This window comes from Nicotiana attenuata, unplaced genomic scaffold, assembly GCF_001879085.1.
Source record: "Nicotiana attenuata strain UT unplaced genomic scaffold, NIATTr2, whole genome shotgun sequence".
Taxonomy (NCBI): Eukaryota; Viridiplantae; Streptophyta; class Magnoliopsida; order Solanales; family Solanaceae; genus Nicotiana; species Nicotiana attenuata.
In genome coordinates, this window is record NW_017670249.1 from 25329 (window position 1) to 34073 (window position 8745).

Below are 8745 nucleotides of genomic sequence, written 5' to 3' on the forward strand. Positions count from 1 at the left end.
CACGACCACGGCCGCGTCCTCGGCCTCTAGTGGCCCCTGCTGGTAGTACTGGTAGTCGTCCACCCTGTCCGGTAGCGCGCGTCCTCACCATCTGTGAGAGAATAGAACAACAGAAGTTTAGTACTCGGATCAACAAATTCGCACGACAAGAAGTTCAAGGATGTGAAGTTTTCCGAAAGGTTCTGCAGCCTCTCGAGGATAAATACAGACGTCTCCGTACCGATCCGCGAGACTCTACTAAACCTGCTCATGACTCGTGAGACCTATGTAACCTAGGCTCTGATACCAACTTGTCACGACCCTAAATCCCAACCCGGTCGTGATGGCGTCTCTCGTGAAGACAAGGCCAGCCAACTAACCCAATTCACCTTTTTAAACAGTTAAACAACATAAAGCAGTCTAAAACATGATTTAATAATATTAAGTAGCGGATAATATCAATAAAGTGCGGAAATATAATCCAACACAGCCCTAACCGGGGTGTCACAAGTCATGAGCATCTATAAGTCATAACACAAGTCTGCTAAGTCTGAAAACTAGTACGTCTATCTAAAACATGATAGAAATGATAAAGGAAGAAAAACACAGAAACTACGGACGCCAGGCAGCTACCTCGTGTACTCTGAATGCCCGCCTGAAGCTGGAAGGATCGGCATTCGGGAGCGGAACCAACTATGCCTGAATCTGCACACAGGGTGCAGGGAGTAATGTGAGTACTCCAACTCAATGAGTAACAAATGTAAATAATGATTGAAAGTAAGAAAACACGTAAGGCACAAGACATTCTATAATGAAGCAGTAAAACCAATTAAAAACAGTAAACCAGTGAAAAGTCAAGTAAAATCCTTTTTCAACAATAAACAGGAAATTGACAGACAGTTAAGGCATAGTAAACAATTAGAAGCTCGCCCCTCGGGCACAGTGTCAACAAAACTGCCCCTCGGGCAACATCTCATAACAATACCAGCCCCTCGGGCTCAATCTCACATCACAATGGGTACCCGCGCTCACTGGGGGTGTGCAGACTCCTAGAGGGGCCCCTTACGGCCCAAGCACAATAACAAGCCATCTCGTGGCATCACAAACTAGGCCCTCGGCCTCATATCAATCAAGCCACCTCGTGCCGTACATATCTCAGGCCCTCGGCCTCAAATCAGTATCAGTGTTTCCTCACAACATAGGCCCTCGGCCTTGCTCAGTCAAAAATCCTCACAAGCCCCTCGGGCAATAGTAAAACAGTGTTTCTCAGCCCAAACATCATTTAAAAATATCATTTAAGTCTCAAAACTGAGTAAAAATGGCTGAGTGGTAAAACAGTGGAAAATAACATGACTGAGTTCAAGGAGTAAGTCAAAACAGTGAGGAAATATCAATAAAAGCCCCGAAGGGTTCAAATAGTTGGCACGAAGCCCAAATATGGCATTCAGCCCAAATCATAGTGATAGCAAATAAGTTTCAGTCAAATAAGCAGTAAAATCATCAACCGGGACGAACCAAGTCACAATCCCCATTAGTGTACGACCCCACGCTCGTCGACAAGCGTGTCTCACCTCAACATAGCACTACGATGTTCAATCCGGGGTTTCAAACCCTCAGAACAACATTTACAATCATTACTCACCTCGAACCGGCTAAATCTCGAGCTCGCGATGCCTTTGCCCCTCGAATCGGCCTCCCCGCGCGTCGAATCTATCGAAAATTAGAACGAGGACGTCAAAATATGCTAAGGGAACAAAGCCCAAGCGAAAACAATCAATAAAGGGCAAAAATTCCGAAATTATCCAAAACCCGACCCCCGGGTCCACGTCTCGAAATTCAGAAATTTTTACACCAATAGATTCCTTATCTCCCCACGAGTTCATACATATCAAGAATACTAAAATTGGAGTCCAAATGACCCCTCAAATCCTCATTTAAAGGTCTCTTAAACTCAAGCCCTAATCCCCCATTTTTAGCCCTTTAATTCCTTAAATTATAGCCTTAATCCATGAAATACTACCATAGAAATGTGTTTTAGGTCCAAAATCCTTACCTTAACGAAGTTCCCTTGAAATCTGTCTTTCAAATCGCCCAAAAAGCTCCAAAGCCGGAGTAAAAAATGGTGAAATAACCCAAAATTCGCGAAGGACTTCTTTTAAATTCTTCTGTCCAGTTATTTTGCATCTGCAGCACTATAGTCGCTTATGCGGTACCGCATATGCGGTCTTAGCTCCGCATCTGCGGAGATCACTAACGGGCAAAATACCGCATCTGCGGTCAACTCTCCGCACCTGCGCCTTCGCAGGTGCGGTCAAATCCCCGCATCTGCTGCTCCTGGCTCTTCCTCTCAAATCCGCTTCTGCAGCCCCCTTTCCGCACGTGCGGCGCCGCACCTGCGGTACACCAGAAGCAGCAATCCAACAGCTGCAACAACACCTCAAACTCTCCGTTAACCACCCGAAGTCACCCCGAGGCCCCCGGGACCTCAACCAAAAGCACAAACATCACCTAATACCTTATTCAAACTTGTTCCATTCATCAAAACACTTCAAACAACATCAAATATACCAAAACACCTCGGATTCAAGCCTAAGTTTCTAAAAACTTCCGAATTCCGCTTTTGATCAAAAACCCAACCAAACCTCGTCCAAATAACCTGAAATTTTGCACACACATCCCAAATGACACAACGAAGCTACTGCAACTCTTGGAATTCCATTCCGACCCATATATCAACATCTCGCCTACCAACCGGAAATCGCCAAAATATCAACTTCGCCAATTCAAGCCTAAATCTTCTCCAAACCTCCAAAACCCATTCCGGCCACATTTCTAAGTCCCAAATCACCTCCCGAAGCTAACCGAACCATCGGAACTCACATCCGAGCCCTCTAACACATAAGTCAACATCCGATTGACTTTTCCAACTTAAGCCTTCTTTAAAGAGACTAAGTGTCTCAAACTTCACCAAAACCAATCCAAATTCAATCCGACCAACCTGATATCATAAAACACGGATAAACGAAGCAATAAGAAGCAGAAATAGGGGGAAACGGAGCGGCAACTCATGAGACGATTGGCCGGGTCGTCACAGAAAAAAAAGACAGTGAATACAATGAAATACATGAAATACAGCGAGATACATTGAATTACAATGAAAAAAAAGACAATGAATACAATGAAATACATGAAAATACATTTAATCCTTGTTTATCTATTAGTTTTCAGTTCTTATCTTCGGCGCGGGGTAGAGCAGTTTGGTAGCTCGCAAGGCTCATAACCTTGAGGTCACGGGTTCAAATCCTGTCTCCGCAACATCTTGTTTTGCCAAACTATTTTAGGGTTGACTCTGTTAACTAGTAATTAATTCCCGCCTTTCGCTTTTTGGGGGTGGAAGGAAAAAGAAAACGTAGGGGAGGGATAGAATCACTACACTATCACGGCCAACTATACCAAATCCTTAATTTAAGGATATATTTAATGCTATTTATGAAATTAAATAATAAATAAATAGTAATAAAATTACTTTATCTTGGATCTTGGGCGGATAGCGGGAATCGAACCCGCATCTTCTCCTTGGCAAAGAGAAATTTTACCGTTCGACCATATCCGCATTTTTTTGTTCTTGATACACAATATGTACCCACATATATGATATATAACCGGATCTTTTTTGTGCAGTGCCGGGACACATATTCTCTTCGGAACGATTCCAATTATTTTTTTATTTAATTGTATTCTTTTTATTCAAGAAGTTTGACCCCCCTCTAATTTTTTTGTTTTCTTTATTTGATTTGCGCGTAAAAACCAAGAACCAGAAACTCTTTTCTTCGCAAAAACCATAAACCCAGCAGATCTTCGTCCCTCATATTGTCTTCCCCTGGCTCAAAATTCACTGTCTCCAAGTTTTAATTTTGACTCTGATTCTTCATCTATTTACTAAATAATAATGAAGATGAATCTTCATATGGCTCGAAATCTACTGCGTCCTCTCTCTTTTTCTCTCTGTTTCTGTGTTTTGGACCTCCCTTCCCTTATGTTGAAGATCTGAAGGGTCGTCTGAAAGTGCAGGAGGGAGGAGAGAGCGTGGGATTTTTGACTAATGGTAGGTGATGTGGGTGAGAGAAATTTTGAGATTGAGCATCGTGGTTTTAGGGAATGGGGGAAGAGAATGGCATGTATCAAAGTAGAGAGAGAAAGAAAATAGTGTAACTAATAGCGTATTTAGTGGCTTAGGGGTAGGAGGTAACCAAAATTAGATATTTTGCTATAAACATTAAAGGTGTCTATAGAATATAATTTTTTTAAATGGTATTTTTTTAAATAAATAAGGTGTTAACCTTTGCTATAGAAGGTAAAAATTCCATATTTTAATAATGGCACATTAGGTGCGAGTCCAATATATGCATAAGTGAAAAAATCACACGTGGCCCAAAATAATCGGGCTCACATCAACTGCCCAAAATAATCCTGTCCCGCTCCCTCCAACCCAAATGGAAGCAAAAGGGGCAAATATCACTTTTAAACCCGGATCGAAACTATTTGTGTGTATATATATATATACAATACCAAAATTCCTATATATACTATTATATTTTAGGAGTTGCTATATAATGTAATTTTTCCAAGTAAAAGCCCGTCGACTGATCAAAAGCTTTTCATTTATGCGCACAGACACACAGTAGTGAGAAAATTTGTTATAGAGGAACAAAGGTATTATGACATGTTATACCACTTTGACTCTGAAACCGTACTCACGGAGGGTGTAAGGACTAAATAATTGTTTATTCTATATAATCCTCCGTTTATGATATAATTTAACTGGTTTGCAACATTTCAAAAAAGGAAAATTCGTAATTTGCAGTTGTTTGACTAAAAAGCATTAGCTTTTTGTTACACTAATTAAATAAAAAGATTTTGGGGCAAATCCTAGCCAGAGATAATTTATTCTAGATCTGAGATGGAAGATGGGAATAAACAAGCATAACTGAACATAAATTTTGATTACAACAGCGATTGAATCTCACAATGTAAGAAATGGTCCAATAATATCAAATGGTAATGAAGAATACATAAAGGAAAAGAATCACCATGCTTGAACCAAACCGTCCTCCGTACATTTGATAAATTGAATTATAGATGGTGAACATCGAGATTATAAGCTCTTATCTCCTTTCTCGGCGAGTAGCCTGAGGTTAGGGAGCATCTTTATCTTTTTAGGGATGTATTTGTTGTTGTATGTGGGTGCTTCCCCTTCCTTTATGTCATAATTTCTCATGATATTTATACCAAACACTTTCCTTACCCAGCGGTCCTTAACCGGAGAACCTAAGTTCTTGGAATATCCCATAGAATATTCCTCCAAAATATCTAAGTGTTGGACTGGCCGTTCGGACCGAGTTGAGTGCTCGACCCTGACCGCAGCTAAATCACTTGGCGGCATATCGCTTCCTATACGCGACTTCGGCTTGGTTGCTTCTTGGTCGCTCTTCCTTAAGTAGAATTTCTTTGATCAGATTTTGACCTATACAGTTAGTCCCTCCGCCCATCGGGGTTGCCTTTGGGCGAGCTCGGTGGGCGGACTTCGCTAGTCGCACCTTTTGAGAAATCTGAGCACATTGGCCGAAGAGTGACCCTTCATAGCGAGATGACAATGTGATGCTTCGGGAGCCGTACCTGACCGTTCTGTAAGTTTGAAATGACGTCAATCTGTCATGCGTCATTATGGCGCACGTTCCCTATACGTTACGTCATTTTCCGTGCCTCCTCTACTTTGGAATTAACATGGCGGCGTTTGGTTTTCCCGCTCAGGATGTTTGTATTCTTATAAATAGAAGAGAGAATTCTTCATTTGGGGTTGCTATATTTCCTGCACATTAAAGAAAACTCCAGGCTTCTCTTTTCTCCTTCCTCTGATTCTTACGTCTCCATCTTTCTACTTTCGAAGTTTCTTGCCATTGTTACTCCCTCTATCCTAGATACTATCACCTGCATAATCGAAGAAAACATGGCTAGTGCACCTTCTACTTATGATAGAGTCGCTGGTACCGTCGCATCGGAAACGGATATGCCCTCCTACGAAGAAGGGACGACCATTGTGGAAGATGAGAATTTTCCCATCGTGGAAAAGATAATTCCACGCTCAGGGAAAGCCAAGATTGATTTCAAGCACTTACCTGACGGCGATCCTGAGCCTATTATTTCCGTAATGGACGTTGCGGCATTTGCTGCGCTTAAGGCTAAGTGGAGGATTCATGATCATGGTGAACTCATTCCCGCGGATAATGACGTCGTGCAGATACATCGCCCGGGGCACTACGCGTTTTATGCGTACCCGTTTGTTATCGGTTAAACTTTTCCCCTTCCTTACCTGGCGGAAGACTTTTGTCGCTATTATAGGGTGTGCCCGGATCAGCTCTCTTCGTATATATACAAGTTTTTCCTCATGCTTACCAAGTATGCGGAACTGACCGGCCGTGTGATTTCTCTTGGTCACTTGCTTCACCTCTTCGTACCCAGTTTTTACAGGGGTACTATGATACATCTTCGTCACCGCGGGACCAAGGGCTTGGTGGTGAAGATGGACGACAAGACCAATCGCCGCTTTTGAGAGAGCTTCTTCTTTGTGAGGACGGCTTCTCGTTGTCCCCTTCCGGTGATCTGATCCTCTTTTCCCTTCTATTTCACGGTCGAGAAGGCACCTCCCCCGCTAGTCGCTGATATTCATGAGTGGGTGGGCCAGGTTTTGCCCCCATACGATGGGGATTCGTGAATGGTCGCCATTCCACGAGAGATTCGGGCGTAGACCTTCTGTGGGTGAGTCATCTCGTCTTGCCCTTAGTTACTTTGCCCTTTGCTCTGTGTTTTCTTCTTTGGTTTAAGCTTCTTTTGTTGGTAGGTCGACGGGGCATGAGGAGGGCGAGGGCTCCCGTACCTGATTTCTGTAAGTCGAGTCTCTCGGTCGGACCTGCACCAATTGTGGTTGCACGTGAGAGCATTCAGACCGCTGCTACTTTACAGATTACGGCCTCTCCCTTGCTCGGCCGTCGTGAGGTTGCTCATCAGGCAGAGGCTCTGCTTCCCGTAGTTCACTTGGTGGACGAGTCGTCTCAGGACGGTGGAGAAGATTCTCCGTTTAAGAGGCGGAGAATAAGGGCGATAGGGTACCCAGGACTGGGGGGCCTTCGAGGAGCGATCCTGCGTGGGTAGTGTCTGAGCCTGCTGGTGATGCCAATTTAGGTGAGGAGACCGAATCCCCCTCGGGCGTGGAGGTGGTGCCTGTTTCTGGCGTAGAGGAGTCTACCATGGTAGGGGGTAGAACTCGGAGGCCGCTGCGATCATTCCGTGTGGTCCATCGACTTCGCAACAGGCCCGCGCTTCCTCTTCGTCCAGTGAGAGGGCAAAGGGCGTAGTCGTAGATGACTACGAATCCGGTTCATATATTGACCCCGAAGACATAAGCATGTTTGAGACGGGATTCACTCGGGTGGAGGCGGGGACGGATTATTCCTCCCGTGTGATCGATATTGCCCCGGAATGTGACTTGTTGGAGGACACGGTGAGCCCGGTGCCTCAATTTTCCCTTCTTTGCTCTGCTACTAAGAGCGGGTCCCTTTAGGAGATCAGCGATGCCGCCTATCACGGGACGTATCCGGAATGGCTTTGAGGGTGAGTCTATTGCTTTCTTAGTTTTACGTCTTCTACTCTTGCTAACTTTCTCTTTTTGTTCTCTTTTCTTTCTTCAGACTTTCATTTTGGAGACAGAGAGAATCCGCCCCGAGGAGAGGCGGGCTGCCGCTTTTTAGAAAATGGTTTCAAAATACCACCGATACCGTGACAAGTGATGTGAGATGCATGCACGACTTAGGGCAGGTTGCAATCCTCAATCCCTTAGGGAGGAGTTAGAACAGAAGGACGAGGACCTGATGCGGTCCATGAGCAGATGTAGCGAACTCGAGGGGCTGCTTAGGGCTAAGGAAGAAGAGCTCGAGGCGGGCAAGGGTGTTGCAGCTGAGTGTGTTGACCTCTAGGCGAAGGTAGTGGCCCTGCTGGCGGAGCTTGAGAGTTTGACATTAGGGTTTCCGGTTTATGTGTTGAATTGGCGGAGAAGACAACCGAATTGGAAGGGAAGACGACCGAGATGGAGAGGGTTGAAAGAGCCCGAGCAGCGGCCTTGGCGAAGGCTGCGGCGCTGGAAGGTACTATCCGCATTCTCCGGTCCGAACGTGCCACTGAGATAGAGACGGCCGCTCTGAGGGAGGCGCGACTTGATGAATGGATTGGCGAGCTTGAAAGGATGTCTCGAGCCTGGGTGATCCAGTTACTGCTCTTGAGGTGGAGAGGGCACAATTGTTGGCTTCGACTCTTCCTGCACCCGCCTCTATTGACGTTCCTTGCCCTTTGTACGAGATATGGGTCCACGCTGAGGCTCAGCGGGATATATATAAGGGCTTGTTGGCAGTGGGGAATGTCTTTGAGGTCTCTTTCGAAGAGACTTGAGCTAAAGTGCGTGAGGCCCGACTTACATGTGGTTATGACCTCGCGATGCCGGAGGCCGACAGAGTTGATGAGGCCGAGGACGGGCTTGCCTTTGATGTGGAACATTCTGATGGAGAGGGTGATGCTGGAGGTGAAGCTGCTGAACCAAGCGGGGAGAGAGATGACGGCGTGGATGGAGATAATGCTGAATGAAGCTCTTGTATTTAATTTTTCCTCCTGTACTTAGTTTTTTTTTGTACTTAGTTGGTTAGATGGGGGCCCCCTTTT